Source organism: Megalopta genalis, chromosome 6 (assembly GCF_051020955.1).
Source record: "Megalopta genalis isolate 19385.01 chromosome 6, iyMegGena1_principal, whole genome shotgun sequence".
Taxonomy (NCBI): Eukaryota; Metazoa; Arthropoda; class Insecta; order Hymenoptera; family Halictidae; genus Megalopta; species Megalopta genalis.
Window position 1 is genome coordinate 7,593,419 of NC_135018.1, and position 19,960 is coordinate 7,613,378.

Sequence of the window (19,960 nt, forward strand, 5' to 3'; positions counted from 1 at the left end):
CGTACGAGATCAAACAATCGGTTTGCGCAAACATAAACCGTGTAGGAATTTCTCGAGAAACCAGGAGGCACTGGAAGCATCTGCTTCCGTGACCGCCGGAAACAATGCGTTTGAAGTCGAGAGTGTTTGGCTCTCAAACCAGGGTACACAGCGTTAAACTAGCATCAAAGAAGCTGTCCTTCGGCGAAGGGCCGGGTCTATCATGCGAACATAGTCGGCACCGGGTGCCGCTTTTATCCGAGAGTCACGCGAAACGCGTCAGAATGACCTCGATCCCCGCCCACGGGAGCCCGAGTTATCGGGAAGAGGATGTATCGCGCGATAAAGTCTATCTGTCCGCGAAACTGTCGCGTCGCCCTGTTCGTGAATCGCGATTTCACGCTGTGCAAAGCGGCCGCACGCACGCGCGCTAGCTTGCTGACGATTTACGCGGCCAGCAATTAACGTTACTTCTTTTCCTGGGCTTGCGAAGATAAAATAATTGTCCGATAGCCGAGGTGCCGTGCCGGCCGCGTATTTTTACTTCGGTTTGCGACGGTCCGTCCGGAATTAATGGCCTCCGAAATATACAGACCGGGTCATTAATTTTCTTGAGCCGCAAAAAGACGGGCAAGAGTCAACGTCAGTCCGTGGCAATTAAAAGGGAGACCGTTTAACGTATCATCGCGCGCCGGATCTGCCGCAGTTTTTCATATTTCTACAGCGCCAGCAGCGTCGAATCGACCGGCGGAATCTCGGCCGCGTAGAATCGCTATAACTTCGCATCAAATGATCCTTCGGGCGTGGAAAAATTTCTCTACGATCCTCCAAGATTGATGCGCTTGATCCACGAGGCTTGAATTCGATGTGCTTATCGGTTATCTTCGAACAAATTCCTCGATATCGTTTTACTTGTCAGCATAGCAAGCAGACGAAAGTTAGCTTGAAGCTGCTCTATCCGATTGAATCGCTACAACTTTTGACAAAATGGTTTCCGTAAGTTCAAAATATTTGTACACAGACCCAAACGATTCCTCTATCGAAGCTGTGCATTTTGAATTCGATAGGTTTCCCAGTTTCGTCTAGAAAAATTCCCAGACACGGTATAGCGTCGTCGCACCGATCCAAGCAGAGACATAAAACAAATCTGGTCGATGCACTTCCTGGTAGGATTGCTATAACTTTCGTCGAAAGAAAAATAACCTAGTTCCTAATTATATTCTGAACGGTGTTTTACTAGCCGCACTTAATCATGTAAAAGACCTCGGTATTACTTTCTTTTCCAACTTATCCTTCAGAGTACATTATGAGAAAATGATCTCGCGTAGTCTCAGCTCTCCGGGATTTATTCATAAAGCTTCCAAATTCTTCGACAACGACGAAACTATCGTTGTTGCAGCATATCGTGCAACGATCAGTTTACTAACCTTTATAAGCGGTAATATAATTTTTGTATAATTTTGCACGATTTTCTAGAATTTTCTACAATTTTGGATCATTTTTATTCTGTTTTTCCCTACGTATTACTTTCTCTTGGTGTTCCTCCCGTGAATAAAAGAATGAAATGAGACGGAAACATCGGTGATCCGAGTGTAACAAAGTTTGTGTATAACGTCGAGTGAATGATCCGTAGAAGTCGCGAGGTTTGAATTCGATACACTCTGTCTGGGGTCGTCCAAGTATGTAGACAGCCAGACGATGTCGACGACGACAACGATGACGACGGTGTTACAGCAGTTGAAATAGTAATACCGTTTAAAGCGAAACAGAGGCTGGAAACGGGTCGCGAATCGCGGGGACATTAATAGAAAATATCGTTATGAAGAAGAAAAGGTTGAGTTTGTCGCCGGTAAATGTACGAAACGAAACGAAACTCGGCGTCGCGTCGGTCGTCGTTGAAGCCGATGCTCTTTTGTCTCGATGTCTTATTGTTAGCTCTGATCGAAGCAGCCTCCGCGAATAGACGATCCAGCACGGCAAGAGATAGAGAGATAGAGAGACAGAGGGAAACGTCGAGCCCGTCGGTGGGGGACACAGAAAGATGCCAGGCATCGATCCTCGATATGGGCCATATCTGTCCTATTACCTCGGGAACTCGAGCGATTTTCGAAATCTGTAGGTGATATCCGACGATTCGGCGTAAAGCGAAACCGCGATAAAACGGATATCGAGCCCGTCGTTTTCCACGGCGAATGGAACCGAGAGATTTAACCGCCTATAAGAAACTGGCTATGGTTTCTAAATCTCGTATTGGTACACTCCCGCTCTGCAACCAGGCTAATTCCATGCGCAGTTTATCCCGCGAATTTCAGGTCGACTTCTTTCCGGACGACCCGGAATTTCGAACTTCGAAATGGATTGATTCCTTTAACCAGGTATATTAGAACGAGACTAATCCGCTATACTCGCGAGATTAAGGATCAGCGTGGACCGTGCTGTATGTACATAATTTAGTTTATCGAATGAAAAGGATATAAACTGAAGCCAGTTACTGTGGGCTGATCAATTGCTGTGCCTCCGGTTCGTTTTCGGACATAATTAATTTCACGTTTATCGAATAAGACATATTCAATTTTGTTATTCTTATGCTTTGTTCATGTTGGAATAAAAAAGTTTAATATGTCTTATTTGATGAATAGATCGAATTCGAATAATTCTTTATTCCACGAATAGAAAGAATGCGAATAATTCTTTTTTTCGAATAGTTCTTCATTCGAATATATAATTCTTTATTCAGATAATTTTTTATTCGGATAATTGTCGAAAAATTCTTTATTCAAATAATTTTTTACTGAGATGAATCGAAAAATTCTTCATTCGAATAATTTTTTATTAAGATAAATCGAAAAATTCTTCACTCGAATAATTTTTTATTAAAATAAATCGAAAATTTCTTTATTCAAATAATTTTGTACTCGAATGATTCGAAAGATTTGTTGTTCAAATAACTTTTCATTCGAATAATTCGAAAAATTCTTTACTCAAACAATTTCTTATTCGAATAATTCGAAAAAGTAATATGGACGAAATATATCGATGAACCATGGAAAAACACTTTATATCCTATCTAAAATCTTAATCGAATGAATTCTTGTTTTAATTAAATTGAACTCGGTTAAATTTTCATCTAGATCAATTTCTATTCGATTGAATATCTACTCGATAGTGTCGTATAAAATGTTGTTCGAATAAATTTGTATCTAGATAAGTTTGTACTCGACAGTGACGAATACAATTTTATTCGTTACTCTTTATCGTTGTTCCGTCATCCGAATAACATTTTGCCCAACTCCGGCTCGAGCCAATTGCATTCGAGTTCATAACTCCGGTAACGGACAAGGCGCGAAGACGGGGCGGGAAAAAGATCGGTAAAACTTCTTGTCAGAATCAGCAGCAGTGTCCTGTTTCTCGAGGGAAACGAGGACAGCTACACATTCGCCGCCAACATTCGGCAAACATTTCCTGTTTCCGTAGCCGGATAGAATGTCTCCGCGCGCCTATCCGTCGAGCAATAATTATCTCAATTAAAGCCGCCTCTGCGATGGAAAGACTCGCGACTGCCGTTTCACGGGCCGAAACCCCTTTGCGAACGGGGTCCTGCGCACTTTTTATCGGCGCTCTGTTCTTCTTCATCTGTCAAGCAAGAGGTTTCACGTATCGGAGAAACGATATTTCCGGGTTGACTTAACAGTACAGAAAATAGAAATGCGGAAAGATTCGAGATGCCTGTTCCCCGCCGATCCGTTTGCTGCCGGGAATATCGGTCGATGTAATATCTTGTTGCTCGTCGATTCTACAGAGATATCCGTTGCGCATAATTAGGAATTCAATACTCGAATTCAGGTCTGTTCGAGAAAAATTTTTTAAATCATTCAACTGCAAGGTTAAGCATTTTACGCTGTGAACGCTGAAAAGTTTATTTATTCATGGGAGAAAACCTTTAGTTCTAGAGAAGATAATACGTAAAAAATATAGAAATTTCGATGTTGTGTCATCCCTGCGGACCGCGGATTTTTATGCAAAATAAAAATGATCTGCATCAGTTGCGATACGTAGGAGCCAAGTGCAATCTTATTTCTCTCTTAAATAATTTCAAAAAGTTGTAATTAACATGTCGACATTTATAATTTCGTTTACTTTTCTTCATTATTTTGTATTTCTACTATACAGTTTTCCGATAAATGCATAAATAACCTCTCCAATAACCTCTGTATGTATAACCTATATAATCTCTAATAATCTCTCCATAGAAAGTTAAGTGCTCAAATAAAAAGAGAAAAAGGTAATACTCAGGGAAAACCAAAATAACAAATTTTAGAAAAGAAAATATTATCGTATATAAAGGTTAGTTAAAATGATTATCGTATAACATGCTGCAACGATAGTTTCAGACCTCCCAGGGATCGTTCAATTGTATCTGTTTTTACGTGTACGGAGTCAGCATGTTTAATTATTCTATTAATTCTGAGATCGTTTACAGAATTGATTAAGAATTTATTTAAATTCTCTTAGCTATCGATTTTGAAATTATACATAAGATTTTGTTGTGCGATGCTTTACAGACTAAGATAGTGTGTAAATTCTGAAATATTTTCACACAAAGAGAATAATTGAATAATTACTGGAGATGAAATATGACGTCTTTACGTACAAATTATCAATAATTTTTCTTCCATTATGCAATGTTCGAAGATTTGTATTTTTAAGCGAGCCAACATAAAAAATAAATATAAGCACTGTTAGACTTTTTTAAATGGTTCATTTGAAAATATTTCCAGAGGATATTTCGATATTTGTTCGCCGAGAACGCATAAAGCGCCAAAGGCTACCGCTTGACGTTAATGGTCATAGTGAAAAGAAAGAAAAGAAAAGTCCGATTTTCGACGTGCATTTCCGATCGAGGAACAGTTTCTCCCTCGGTCGCCGGCATCCGAGTGGCATTAGGCAGCCAGCAGTCTGTCGAAAACAGGGGTCAACGAGCCGGCAAAAAAGGTAGCCGAGCCCCGGCTGAATCTCTCTCTTTGATTTCGGATCCTTCCGAGCCGTTTCGCGGCGAACTGCGCCGGTTGCTAAAGACGCGGGAACGTGGCGGGTCGATCACCGGTTTTCGATACTTCTGTACCAATTTTCTAATTTTTAACCAGTTAACCGTGGCGTCTCCTTTTCAGAGCGCGTTCCTATACAGGGTGTCCCAAAAATGTCTCGCAATTCGAAAGTAGGGGATTCCTGAGGTCATTTGTAGCAACTTTTTCCTTAGCGAAAATGCAATCCGCGGCTTCGTTTACGAGTTATTAACGAAAAACAGTGACCAATCAGAGGCGAGATCATTTGGCGCGAGACGGCCGAGCCAATGAACGGAACTGGGCTCCGTGCACTCGTTGGCTGGGCCGCCGCGCGCCAACCGAGCTCACCTCTTATTGATCACTGCTTTTCGTTAATAACTCGTAAACGAAGCCTCGGAGAAAATCTTTGTAAAGGAAAAAGTTGCTTCGAATAACCTCAGGAACTTCCTATTTCCGGATTGTGAGACATTTTCGGGACATCCTGTATGTGTCGCGAGAATCAAACCATAACGAGTATACTCGTCAAACACAAAGTGTGGCTGTTAAAATATTGGATCAAAAAGACGATTTTATTTTATCAAATTAACAATTTTGTTGCTAATATTTACGTATTCGCTTAATATTAACATGTACTACATACATAATAAACGAAAAACACAGGAAAAATCAAATACTTATAAAAGTTAAAAATTCAAATTGTAGAATGGTATTCAGCGAAGCGAAGAACGATACATAATAGCACTTTGCACGTCGAACACCAATATCGTGATTCTTTTCTAATCTTATTTTTATAACAATGTAAACACCTTCGTGTAGGATTGGCCTGAGAATATTCTAAACATCTTGAAATTTGAGAATATGTTTTTGTTTTCACTAAAATTACAATTTAAATAGCCAATGATGACTATCGTCGTGACACAAAATACTGCCACTTCTCCATGACGAGTATACTCGCCAAACACAGCTAACTGATTAAGGTGATATTTCGATAATATGTGTTTTTATATACGACAAATTCAAATATGTAGAAATTAATTTTCTAAATATATTTTTCACGTAAAAAGAAATTTTATTTCGGAGAAAATCATCGGATTTGTGAAAAAAATTAATATTGCTATGTTAGCTATGCCTAAAGTCTATGTATAGTATGAGTGCACCTCTGGCAGGGACTGGGTAAAGGAAAAAATATTGGTAAGTGGAAATTCACGGCTCTCTGAACTTAACTTATCGATTTTTTCACTTATTGTTTTAGTAATGTGAATGTGAAGAAAATAGAAGGGATGTAAATTTTTCAAAAATTCCAGCTCGAACCATAGCTAAAAGAACAGTGAGAACAATTCGAGAGAATTTACTTTAATTGGTCGATCAGTTTGAACAGATTTAGATGCGATTCAATCGAATTAGATAGAAACAGTGCAATGATCCTCTCATTTCTGCATGTTATATTGAAAGTATTAATTATTTCGGAAACGTCGATAATTTTAATTTAACGAACCTTTGACCCATTTGGGTCGTATGACGACCTGCTACTTGCACAGAGTCAGATTTAATATGGCCCCAGTTTTAATGGACTTCAATTAAGTGATTTAAATTTCCATCTAAAATAAATTACTTCTAGAAATCGGCAGCAGACGATTCATGAATTTGTTCCATTAAAACAGAAACGAATTCCGACATTATTTTTGGCGTTCATTCTGACGTCAGGGGAAAATCGTTTCAAAACATGATAAATTCAGGAAGCTTTGCAGTATTTATAATTTATCTTATATAATAATATCGTTGTTACAATTTCATGAATTATTCTCAAAATCGTTTCTAATTATTTTGGTTATGTGAAAATAATTAAAGAAAATAATTGGCCGTCGCAATAATTAATTACAGTTTGGAATCTGTCAATCGGTAAATTAAATGTTTGATCATCGATTCAGTTACTGACAATGTGATATATCGATGATAACGATAAGATATCGTTGAGACGAATGGAAGCTACGAAGCGTAGCCGATCGAAGTGAAGAATGAATGATTGTATTTATTGTTCAATTAAATGCTTTTATTTCTGTTCGAACCGACCGTAGATAGCGTATTTGTTTTATTGTTCGTAATTTGTTCATAATAACTGTATAAATAGAATCACCTGCAATATGAATTAGTATTGCAATTGATTAAATTCTGATCGCACAAATTACACCTTCCGACGCTCCGACAGATTGTATTTAGGACTGTTTCATTATTGTCATGTAACTAAAAAAAAAGTTTTACTAAATAGATTATTACAGTAGAGACTCTTTTATCCGAGCATTTATTTTTCTTCCATCTTTTCAGTCTTCCAGCATCCAAATCTTCTATTCTCCGGTCATTGTATTATCTTAATACATTATCACCTAGTAGAAAACCTGAATGAAATTTTTATTTTACAAAATAAAATTGATAAATATGTATTTATTATAATATATAATAATTTAAATAAATAATTTAATTATTACAAATAAATATTTATTGTAAATATTAAAAATATTTATTATAAATATATATTCTAACAAATTTATTGTAAGTAATATCGGTGTAAACTATTTTTATAAGTAACTATTTCTGTACTGTAATCATTCTTGAATCATTTTGTTACCCTATTGCGAGGTAGATATCAAAACTAACGGGGTATTAACTAATCTATTAAAACTTATAACGTGGCAACAACCGGCACATCTGCCTCAGATGAGAACATTATCGAGAAGATGCAGCTGGTTTTCGAAAAATATCCGACTCACGGTAAACACGGACCATCTGACCTTTCCCGGTTACCTTCACTCCACTTTCTCTCCGTCGCGATGAACTCTCGCCGAAGAGGATCGAACTCACAACGCGGTCGGCTCCCGACAAATAACGAATAGGAACGCCTGGGGCTCGATGGATGCAGGTCGGTCGCTTGAAAGCAACAATAAAGCGTCGCTATTCGACGGCCCGTGTAATAGAAAGCGACGAGTGTAACGAGAAAAAATTGCTCGGACCCTCCCACAAGGCCGGGCCGCACGAAATTTTATTGCAATTTAACACTCTCGCTGAAATTGCGGTGTACGGTTCAGAAAAACGCTCGAATTTTCGGCGGGTTCGGCGCGTCGTCGACGGCCCTGTGATTAAACCTTTAACAGATGTAATTGGACCGCGAGATTTTAAGCGCATAACGGAGACGCGCGTTTCCGTGTTTCCGTAATTGTTCCGGCGAATTCTAGCGGGAGATGCTTACCGTCGACTTTTAGTCGAGCCACTGTAACATTTTTCAAGAATCTAATTTTTTCAGTTCATTCTTAGTAGATAAATTGTGACTTTTGAGCTGGTATACATTGCACTTGCGTCGGAAAGCGTGTCAACAACTTTTCAAACGGAATAGAATAGAATAATTAGATAGATGTCCCAATTTCCGTGCCTTTAAGCCAATTTATGCTTTGCCGAAGCTTTCATTAAACACTCTAATTTTCATCTAATGCACTGAAACTATATCTCGATTTTTCACACATTTTGGTCTTTAGAAACATTTTTTTGCGTAACGTAATAAAAAAAATATAAATCATCGATTGATATATAAAACTTTTCTATTTCTATACGTTTTTTATTCGGGAGCACGGAAATTGGGACATGTACCCTATATAGAGAACTTTCTAGATTGCAATTGGTTGAAATGGTAAAAAGATTAAAAAACCATGTTTCTCCAACTTTTTGATAGCAGCCCACAACGATAATTTAAAAAATGCGTTTTTTTTAGATCCCGGCGACTTATATGCATGCTGAAAATTTCGTCTGCATATGTTAACGAAGTAGGTTAACTTTCCGACGTTGTAGCCGTATGTCGCGTTTATGTCTGTTCCAGAGAAATACGCTCTTCACATTATTGTCCTTTATTCTTCAGTTTGTTTCCATCGTTGGACGTAGTTCAGAATTAATTATTCTCGCGGAGCCACTTTGTCTGTAACAATGTGAAACTATAATACGTGGAATTCAAAAATAGCCAGAAACATTTTTCGCACGCTTATTGCTTAAATTGTGCTTTTGCCCGACACATTTTCTCTAGGAATTTTTATATTGTCGTACGCATCGTTTCAATGTTTTAATGCGGAATTAAACTGACGAAAATATGATACACTGTAGCCTGTGATGACTAGTCATCGGGCTGAATGCGTGACAGAAAAACGTAAAAAAATCCCATTTCTATCGGGGCGAACGAGCCAAAAAATATTAAGGTTGCAAGGAAAAAGCTGCAACAATCCGGCCATAGTTTCGCAATAAACAAATGCCTAGGAAATTCGAATGAAAAGGAAATAAGGCGAAAAGGCCAATGGTTGGAGCAACGGCGATGGTAGCATAGTGAACAAAATTTCCACAGAATACATACAGCGGAACGTTAATTAGTCATTATTGTCTACGTAATCCGATAAAGTACTGTATAAAAACAGTTTCTACAGAGAAAAAAAAAAGTTCCGTTTGATATCGCTCGGCAAAATTTGGCATTGAAAATTCTAAACCTGCGGAGAATCTCGGATCGAGCCATAGTTTCCCGATAAGCCGATCCAGTACGAACGCGGGAATTGAATTAAAACAAAAGGATCAACAGCTGCGAACACGGGGGGAAAGATTCCGCGAAATATACATATTACATGTAGCGTTCGTTCACACAATAGCGGAATCAAATCGCTCAAAAATACCTCTTTTATCTCGCGCACAGTTTGCCGATGCACGATGCGATCTTTTGTGAATGAAAATCGAAAAATTGTTATTTTTTAAACTGTATAATTGTCAATATTAAATCCCGAAGAAATTGGCAGAGGATTAATTATGATTAAATATTATAAGCTATCGATCCAATTACTGCGGATCTTTATGCAAAATGAAAAATGCAGGAGTTTAACAGACATCTGTTTACGTTTCAGTTCAATATAATACAATAGTGTCTTTAAATTCTCCAAATTTGTTTTCACTGTTTTGAATTTTATCTGCTCATTTTGTCATATGTGTGTAACATCCGCGGTCTCCTAATTACTATAAAATCAGCTAATTTGTTCGATCTACATAGCTATTTGTTGACGCGTATTGAACAGTGTTTGATATGTTTTAAACATGGAGAATTTAATCAGAAGCATAATACACAACAACTAAGATATTTCTTTTTGTTCAAAAGATATATATGTTTATATATTATTTATATACATTTTGATATTTGCTATATTGTATTTATCTTTATATTTAGCTATAGTTTCCGAAGAATTCGATAATTAGAATAGAATCTCGCATAACAATGTCAATAATTTCGTTGATTATAATACAATGCTGGAGAAATTGTCACGAATTCTAAAGCGCCTCTATCATTTCATAAAGTGTACGATAGAAAAAACAGATAAAAAATTCTGTTCTGCTTTTCCGTCTTCAAAAAGAAGAAAAATTCGACGACTGTAATTTATTCAGTACGGCACAATTAACAAGATAATTAATGTGGAAAATTTACAAAGTACAATTCAAAATCTCTGTGTTAAGAACAGTCAGTTAAGATCAGCTGAGTAATGCCAAAAATCGACAGAAGTAAATTGTTTAGACGAGTTTAATTCGATTTTCATTTTTCTAGAACACATTACAATTATCGACGAATTTTCGACAACAAAAATAAAATTCCAGACATTCCGAGTCACCGTTTTCGGAAAGTTGGAGAATGAACAAGCGGAATGAACGACGATTTACAGCGCCGTGACCGAATTCAGGACACGATTCGTTAATTTTAAGGGCGGCGGCAATCACGGGTCGAAGGTCGACAGTCCCTTGTCCGCCCACACGCTCCTAAACCATGTAAGCTTACACGTCGCGGTCAATTAAATCGATCCGATCCCGAAGAAAGCGTTCCGGGTTCGAAATTGGTCTCTTTGAACTCCACGATCAATGCTCCGCGGGTAAAGTGTCGGCCATATTCGAGCCACAATGACGACCGCGAATTTTATTTATTTTTATATGCGAATTTTTCGTTATATTTATTTGTATTTATTTTATTTATTTCAATATACATTAGTACAAAATTTAGTGAAAATAATAATAATTTTCGTTATATTTATTTGTATTTATTTTATTTATTTCAATATACATTAGTACAAAATTTAGCGAAAATAATCTTTCATTATTTTCGAAAACCAAATTATTATTAGGAAAATAAAGCTTAAATGGTCTTTTTCTTTAAACATCATTATTTAGACATATCTCAGTATTGAATTAGAGCAGCGACATTAAAACTATGTTCTAAAATTGAATCATAATGTTTCTATTTTGCATAAATGAATTTCGTTGTGGTCTCGGATATAATTCTCCTTTTAATTTATTATTTACTCTGTAATTTACTTTGTGAACTCGAGAAAATATGTTCGTACGAATTCCAAATTTGTACGATTTGTCCGTTATTATACCGGTTTGAGAACGCAACACACCGGTTTGCTGATACAGTGGAACCTCGATTATCCGCGTCAAATAGAGTGACGTGAATATTTGGATAACAAAGCATTCACTCAATTATAGTGTGCGATTCAATCTCTATTGATTTGTATTGTAAATCATTTTGCAAATGGGTTGCCTTAGATTGAATCGATTACATGCGAAACGTATTTGGACTGTAGAGAATTCTGATATCGACGAATATTCACCTTTCTGCAAATAGGATTATACCTTTAACAAATTCTGTTCACTTTCTCGTACTTAGAATGAACCCTCTCGCAGATTTTGTTCACCTTTCCGCAAATGAAATTCATCCCTTCGCAATTTGTATTCAATAATTATATTAAATTGTAAGATCGAACGACAAATAATTACTGAAGAGTAATGCAGATTAATTATTTGTAATGCAAAGTTTACCATATTGTAGTAAGTACACGAATTCATATTAAATTTGAAACTTGAAAATTTGAAACTTCTGACTTGAAGCGGCCAATTTTGATCGGCGAAAGGATTAATTTTATTCGCAACAAGTGAATGTGGCCTGTGAAAGTATGATTAAATCATGAATGTGAATTTACATCGAAAATACAAAACCTATAATCGAGATATTCTACCGTAATATTAAATAATATTCTGTTGATAAACGTGCGAATCATGCGACTAATCTCCCACTTTCTGCCACGTTTTTCCTTTCCGCTGCTGCCACTGACCGATTTTCCGGCTGTATTTCTCTTCGAGACAGCGTAAAATCTTATTCCATGGAAGATAACATGAAATAATACTTAACGTCAATGGATATCGTGCCATTGGAAACACATGACATCTCCGCGACGACTTTATACGTCTATGGATTTAAAGGAGCTCGAGAATGGCCGGAGCGTGTCGGTTCGGAGAGCGTGTCTGCTACCATCCTCGCCACCATTTAATGGCCCCGGCCACGGTTTGATGGGACGCGAATTTTCCTACGACTCGCGTCGAAGTTGCGTTATTGGTTATTCCGATTGTTTACCAGACAATTCGTAGTTCCTCGAGGCTCTCAGACAGCCGCGCCGGGGTATCGCTGCCGCCACCAAAAATTCCGGCGATAAAGTTCGGTGAAATAACTCCGCGCCACCGTAAACTCAATCTTTACGAGCGCACTAAAACTTTTAATATCGCGGGGAACATTTAGAGTCAGCCTGTTGTTTCTCCCGGACGTTTGTCGCGCGACGACAGAAGAGTCTGCGAATTTTCTTTGGACGGTTCCTTCCCGGCCGTTCGAATTTCGACTCGTCCGAAACGCGCAACACTTTGACGAAAATAAGACTGTGTAAGCTCAGGATCCCCTGTGAACTTATTTATCAATTTCTTTCAACTTTGTTTTTCGTTGTACAGTAATTTCTCCCTAATTCGCGCTCAGATCGCGCACAAAAATGGACAATTTGGGAAGAGAAGATACGATTATTCGAGCCTTGCGTATCGTTTTTATAGTTGTTGACAATCGGTAACTATAAAAACGAGCCGCAATCGTATCTCCTCTTTCCGAATTGTCCATTTTTGTGCGCGATCTGTGAGCTCAAATTAGGGAGAAATTACTGTACTCCTTGTAGATGTGTCGTAAGCTTTGCTCGCGACGTTTTCTGTCCATTCCCTCGGATGTCACGTGACTCCTAAGTCAAAATGACTAGTTTCACATTTTTTGTTTAAACATTTTTGGTATTACAGAGTCACTTTCGTAGGAAATGATTGAATAAGTTTCTTAATACAAGCACACATCGTAATGAAAACGGTAAGGTGTCTAAATAAATTCGGTCTTGTAATTCTTATAAAACAACACATGTCAGACGTGTCTTTAGTGTCCCTAGCGTATTAAGAAATTGAAAATTCGTGTTTCTAATAAACGTATATATTTACGTTTATATAATATTTTTAATATTCTTTAATTAAAATACTATTTTTTTAATATTATTTTAAAATTTAAATACTATTTTAATACTATTTTAAATTACGTGTTTATTTAATATATTTTTGATTTCGTGTATATAATACACGAATATTTAACAAAAATGTTTCGTTTACGAAAACATTTCATTCGAAGATCACAAATAAATCTTCGAACAACGCGATTAAACGCGTTGCAACTTTCGCACGGCGATAAAATTGCGAAACACGATCTGTCTATTCGCCGTGGAAGTTCCGATAAAAAAAAAGTTTGATCCGTGTTTATGAACGAAATGTTTACTTTTACAATATCACTTGCACCGGAGTAAAAATTCCAGAAAAATTCGCGCCGCCGATGTAGAAAACGGTTTATCAGCGAAGATTGAGTCTTCAATTAAAATATCCCGTAACAGCTGCAGACCATAAATGAGTAGTCTACCCTTCTGTAAGGAATAACTGGCTGCATCCTACACAAATATTTTCTTTCTCATAAATTTCCTCATGCCGTCGAAAACAATGGAGACAGTTTAGCTCGTTTATTCTTTTCATTGACGTTGGAAAATATTTCTCAGCGACGTTCTTACAATAAATATCATTTAATAAATCCTGCTATGTCTCGACAAATATTTACATCGTTCGAAAAATTGTTTTAGACTGTCAGAAACAAATGTACAGTTTTTAGTTGTACCCTTCTTCGTGGTATTGGAAGTAAAGATATGGTATCTTCGCTCGTCAATTTTCTTTCGTTGTTCTAGACAAAGATATTTTCCCTCAGAGATGTTCTCAATATACAGGGTTTCCCGGAAAGAATCACCCGACTTCAAAAATTTATATTTTAAAAAATTACACACAGAAAATTATAATTCAAACACGAATATAACGGGAAAATGTGTGAGTTTTTGTTTACAAGTGTTCAATATGACTTCCTTTCGTTACACGTATGATATCATTGCGATATGAAAGTTCTTGCCAAACACGGTGTAACGTATCTCTGGTAATTGTTTGTACAGCATCACAAATGCGTTTTTTCAGTTCATTTACACTTGTAGGTAAAGGTGGTACAATGACAAGATCCTTCACAAATCCCCAAAGGAAGAAGTTGCATGGTGTTAGGTCGGGTGATCTCGGAGGCCAACTGTGTAGAACCATATTATCGGATGAACTGCGACCAATCCAACGGTTTGGTACATGAGAAAAAAATAATAAAAAGTAAAACTCGCACATTTCCCCGTTATATTCGTGTTTGAATTATAATTTTCTGTGTGTAATTTTTTAAAATATAAATTTTTGAAATCGGATGATTCTTTCCGGGAAACCCTGTATAATGATTAACATCTCACGAAATGTCTTTTTAAGGGATAAGTTACTTATTGGTTTAATTATATTATCGAAGCGAATGTATTTTTCTTCAGATATTCTCTCACCCGACTGACAACAAACATTCTTCCTAATAAATTTGTCCATATTGTTGTTAAAAACATCCATAAATCTATAAAACTCGTTATAGTTTTCTGTTCTAGTTACTCATATCAATATAAATTTTAATTTTAATCTAGATTATAGATCGTTACGTACAGTTCATTGTGGATCATGTGATCGCTAATGAGCTCGCAGTTAATGCCACCGTGTTAAATAAAAATAAACTTATAATAATAATTAATGAGGAAATTTTTTTATTCCAATCACAGATTGTTGAACCTGTATAAACCCGCTTTTTGTATTATATAAATTTTATATTACATATATTACATTATATATTTTGTATTATAAAAATAAGTAGTTAAATTTCTTCGAAAAAATGTTCTCGCGCTGCGAAAGGTAGTTCACTCTTGTTGAGAAGAAATTCGCCGAGTGATTAGAAACAACAGCGGCATTGTGTCCGAGTCTCAGGCACCGCGCACAACGCCGTCGTCGGAAAAAAAGCACTTTTTCCGGATCGATTCTGTTTGCGAAGCGTGTAACTTACTTACCGTTCAAATTTCTAGTGCATCTTCGGGTCCAATCCTCTCCAAACCGGGCGCATCGCCGAAAAAAAAAAACCGTTGAGATTGGACTCGAACGAATCGATGCAACACACCCAATCCTTTCAGCGGCGGTTCGGTCGGTCGATGGAGCGAAATTTCGCTGGTAGTTTTCCGAGGGTTTCACGACCGAGGTTGACAGTGATGGATCCGGTTTCCTTTGTTTCCAGTGCCATTACATTTTACAATTCAAGCACGCTGGCCGCGCGGCTGGACGGGCCGAGGCTTTCGTTTACAAGGCGACCTCTCTCGACCGCCAACGATCGCCTAATTCGACAAACAACGTGAAAGAGGTATCGCGTGTTCCTCTATCGTCACCTGCTGTCATTTTGACATGCGTTCACGGCGATCCTACGCTACCTGTTATTCATCACGGACTCGCCGATACGGTATCTCCATGCAGCAATCGCTTGCATCGGACCGTTTCAGCTGGTAATCCGAAGATTTTCTTTGAAAAACAAAAGAAATTACGGACTTGGAATTATTCTTGATTTTGTTGATGGAATTTTCGTCTTTTATTTACTTTATTCAATGAATTTTACAGAGCTGCAACGGAAATATTGCTTTAAATGCGACTTCATTTTTCTGATAGAACATAATTTTAACAAAATTATTATATATATATATATATATATATATAATTTTGCTTTTCTATTCATTTTATTCAATGAATTTTATTAGTCATTTTATCGAATTGCAAAGACATTTTATAGAAGTGCAACGGAATTAGAGCCAGTTCCATTTCTGAGCCTTAAGGCTTAAATTAAGTAAGCAAACAAACAAACAAATAAATAAATAAAATTACAATTGATCTCATATATGCAAGTGAAAAAGTCAACATCGAATCTGGCTCGAAATAGAATCGCAAATTTTCGTGTCGGATTAAAAATGCTCTTAATTAAGGAAGGCATTTGCTTGGATGAGAATAGATCACTCTCGAACGTTGACAATTGCCTAAAGAGCTCGAAAGAGGAATCGCATGTGTCTCTGTCATCTGGGGACCTCCGACGCGCACTGATTTCTTCGCGCTTGTTTTGACGAACAACTCGCGACCCGACCGATGCACTCGATGATGCATGCGCCGGACCGTGGCGCGTGCAACGGTCGCATTGTGCAGAAGATTAAACGAGCGGGGAAACACGTCTGCTGGTATTCCCGTTGCCGGGTTGCCCCTGGAACTTCCAACTTCGGCGACGTGTTCGTCGATTTTCTTTGCCGAGACTCGCGTCTCTGATCTTTTATTAAGTCCGCAGGAAAGTTCGGTGTGATTGAAACTGTTTAAACTTTCGTTTGGCATTCTTGTTTGTGTGTCTTTTCTGCCCTCCCCTCTAATCTACTCCCGGTGAACAAACGACAGTCGTCCGTGTACATATATCTTGTCTACGTATAATTGTACCTGTGTAACGCTCTCTTCAGAAAAATTACGAGAAATCAATAGTAGTGCTTACGACGACATCTCACTGTAGGATTAATGTAAACAATAATAATTGTATTGATGCAAACGGATAAAAAAACAGAAAGCAAGGAGATAAGAAAGGAGATTTTGTGTAGGCGTTAAAGGAATACAGTGAAAATAAAAATTAAAATGTATACATATACCGCTCAAAATAATTATAACGCAGAAAAATTTTGGATGAAAATTGGCCAATTTTGACCGATGACAATTCCGTGAATAATTGTCGTAGAATTATGACTTCTTCTTTTAAATTAAAGCTTGAAACCTCTACTTCACAAGATGTTGTTTCACGATTTTAAGTCTGATGCACCCTAACCACTGCAACTTTTCAAATGCGAGGCCATGTTTGTCATATTGAAAATTGCCAAGTTCGATGAAATGCACGGACTTCGTATATACTATATATGGTTTGGTAATGTAGATAAATTTTTGTTACACGCTCTATCTTGCAATACTTCTTGTAGACGACGTTTATTGACTTCTTGGTAAAGAACAACTTCCTCCTCTGTAAAACGCATTCCTCATCTTTCGGAATTTATTACAGAAATTGTAGGCGAACTAAAAAGAACCTGCCGCAATATGTTCGGCCATGATTCAGTATTATACGCAAATTTTTATTGCACGCTGTATTTAATGGTACTTACTGTTGGATGGCGTTGGTTGACTTATCGATGAAAAGAAAGTTCCCCGCCTGTGAAACACGTTCCCCATTTTTACGAATTTATTACGGAGAAACTAAACGATGTAGATCTGCAAAATTTATTGCCGTATATTCAGGTATATTTTAGTATCGCACATAAATTTCTGCAGCACACTGTGTACATGTAACGGTGCTCTTCGTAGACGACGTTCATCAACTAGTTGATAAAAGAGACCTTCCCAGCTGCAGGACTCAGTCCTCAACTTTAAGAATTTATCGTGGACAAACTAAGTAGCGTGGAATTAAAAGTTCAACGGCGATGTGCTTGGACATGATTCACTGTGTGATACACAAATTTTTGCTGGATATATTATCTTGAATATAATAGGTCGTTCAATGTTTTTCTTCTCGTGTCCTAAATTTCCCAGAAGTGCTGAACACAGCAGATTCGTGTAAAAGAGTGTTAGCCTTTCGAAATGATATCGAACTTTTCACCACTTGATATGATTACAGACCAAAAAAATTACCACGGGACATTTTTATCAAATCTTTCCTATACGACAGATGGTTTTAATGATATAGAATTCTTTCAATATGTGCGTACTAAAAATGTGATGAATATTTTTATAATTAACACTTATATATATAGCCGACCGATCGGGTAGATCTACCCATTTCCAAGCTAGTCGGTAGCCGACCGATCGGGTAGATCTACCACTTTGACCTGAGGAACGCTTCTTTCTCTATAGAGCTTCTTATTTCTATAGAGTACAACATATAATAAAATGCACACCAGCACACCAACACCACACCCATTTGAAATCGAAATACTACCTACACCCCACTCTCACGACTTTTTCGAATATATAAGACTCCGCTCAACTTGCAAATATTAGTGTAGAAGCTAAGCTTCTTGCTGTGACTCTCAACAAGTGGTGTGAAACGAAGTATAGAAAAAATATCCCTAAAAATGTCCAGAAACATGAGTGACAATTCAAGCGATGAGTTGTTTATGGACACACTATCAGACTGTTCTGAAGACATTGATCTACTGATAAGTGATTGTGATAGCACCATCGTTCCCATATATCAGACTAATCGACGAATCCTTTTGAGTGAATCGGAAGATGATTCCGCCGATGACTCGGAATCAGATGTTATTGTCAATGGCGACGATGATTGGACAGAAGATGATATTAGAGTTGAACCGAAGCATACGGTCGAACTGCATGCATCAACACAATGCCTGAACATCACGATATATTACTGCTTTTTTGTTCCATATTTGAGTTACGTTATTTATCCGTCATCTTTACTGTCCTTAATTTTCTGACTCTGTTAACTATACTTTTTGAATAACCATTAAAAAATAATTATTATAAACTTCTAAATTCGAATTTTGTATAAGCAATATGTGAAATCGTTGAACGAAATTGTTACCGTAAGATATAATTGATCGCATAAATAATTTTCGGACGTTTTTGATTTCAAATAGCGAATTTCAGTCCGCGCTACCTCAGAAAAATGCGCGGTGGAAACTGTACAGGTCTCTGTGGCGCGTGCGGTCGGCTAAGAGTGTTAATATATTTAATTGAAATTTTTACGAGTTTTATCTGGATAATATTAGAATATTTTTCTTCTGTGATACTTGATGAAACGTTTCCCTTTGCGTCGGTATATTTCAATAAAACGTGAATTCTCGTTTCCCGTCGGTAATGTGTTAAGACCTTAATTCAGGCCTTAAACGTTCAAATAAAGAACGAGAAAGATAGAAGAAAAAAGTGTCCCATTCATGGCAATTGTCTCCTATACACGGCAAACTGCACAAGCTCCTTGGAATCGTCCGAGATCCGAGGCTGCAGACGCTCTCCCGAGATGTACAAGCTTGTTCACGAATCTTTCTCTAATGACCACGTGGATCGACTGAAGAACGGGACACCGTGTGGACAGAGCGGCCCCACTGAAAGGGAATCAGCCTCTTTTAGAGCCGGCCATTCGAAATTCCAGGCGTCGGACGGACGCCGTCAGTGAAACTCGAGGGCGCAAAGTGTCGGTCTCTGGATTCACCGGAAGTTCGGCACGTGAGTCATCTCTAATTCACCAGCTGATCGGATCCTCGGGGCCAGAAGACCTCGATTCCGAGCCGTGAAAGATGACGGAAGGATTAGACCGGGGGACCCCGAGATGATAGGAGGCGGGAAAAAGAACAGAAAGCTCCTGGCCGGCCGTGGAACGCGCACAGGATCAAACGAGAACTGGGGGGGGGGGGGGTGCCGGATAAGAGGGGTCGTACGTGCCGCAATAGCTCCACGAGTGACCCGAATGTCCGTGTGAACGAGCCGAGATTTCTCTGTGCACGTGTACGTGCACGTGCACCTGTACGCGTACGTGTAACGAGCTTGCGCGAAATCCGCAATCGTGTTCA